General features: G+C 32.6%; 1 protein-coding gene across 12 annotated transcripts in view; it reads right to left on the reverse strand.

Annotated features, from left to right (window-relative positions):
* The window catches only part of SSBP2 (single-stranded DNA binding protein 2), a 240,897-nt gene that overhangs the window by 84,460 nt on the left and 155,505 nt on the right, over nt 1-932 (reverse strand). The window lies entirely within an intron of this gene.

Consider the following 932-nt stretch of genomic DNA (forward strand, 5'->3'; position numbering starts at 1 on the left):
TTCAGAAAACACTCCATCAGGCTTAGAGTTCTTAAAAAAATCTTTTAACTAGATCTAATATGTATTCTGCCCAAATAGTACTTCCTGGCATTTGTATGAATTAAACAGAAATGAGTAAAAACGGGTCTTTGTCTCTTTCTCCCTTGAGTTTACTATTGCAGGCCATGAAATGTTTTAAAATGTATAATATTAAGAAGATAGTTTCAACAGTTTAAAAAAATGTGTTTTATGATTTCAGAAAGAGAGTGGAATAGCGAGATAGAAACATCAACGATGAGAGAAAATCACTGATTGGCTGCCTGAATGCCCCCCACCGGGGATCTAGCCTGAAACCCAGACATGTGCCCTGACCAGGAATCAAACCATGACCTCCTGGCTTGTAGGTCAACATTCAACTACTGAGCTATGCCTGCCAGGTTAATAATTTATAAACAAAAAATTTGTATATATTTAATTATGGCCAGGGCTGATCAACTATATTTATTAAAAAATGCCTTTTCAAAATGACTTTCTTTTGCCTGTTAACTCAATGCCATCTTATAAATATTAAATTTTAAATGCCATAGTACCGTCTATAGAGTCTAAATATATATATACTTTTTTTTCCAAAAATCAGTCACACACACACAAAAATCAGTCATAAAGAATGCTCTTAGAAAATATTGGAATAATGATTGGTAGAAATTTTGAGCTAGACTAAGTATCACTTATACTTTGGGCTTTTAGAGTATAGGGTAAATCTTGACTAAAAAAATAAATGGAATCTATTAAGAAACATATGTTCAGAAAACACTCCATCAGGCTTAGAGTTCTTAAAAAAATCTTTTAACTAGATCTAATATGTATTCTGCCCAAATAGTACTTCCTGGCATTTGTATGAATTAAACAGAAATGAGTAAAAACGGGTCTTTGTCTCTTTCTCCCTTGAGTTT

This window comes from Myotis davidii, unplaced genomic scaffold (assembly GCF_000327345.1).
Source record: "Myotis davidii unplaced genomic scaffold, ASM32734v1 scaffold44, whole genome shotgun sequence".
NCBI classification, from domain to species: domain Eukaryota; kingdom Metazoa; phylum Chordata; class Mammalia; order Chiroptera; family Vespertilionidae; genus Myotis; species Myotis davidii.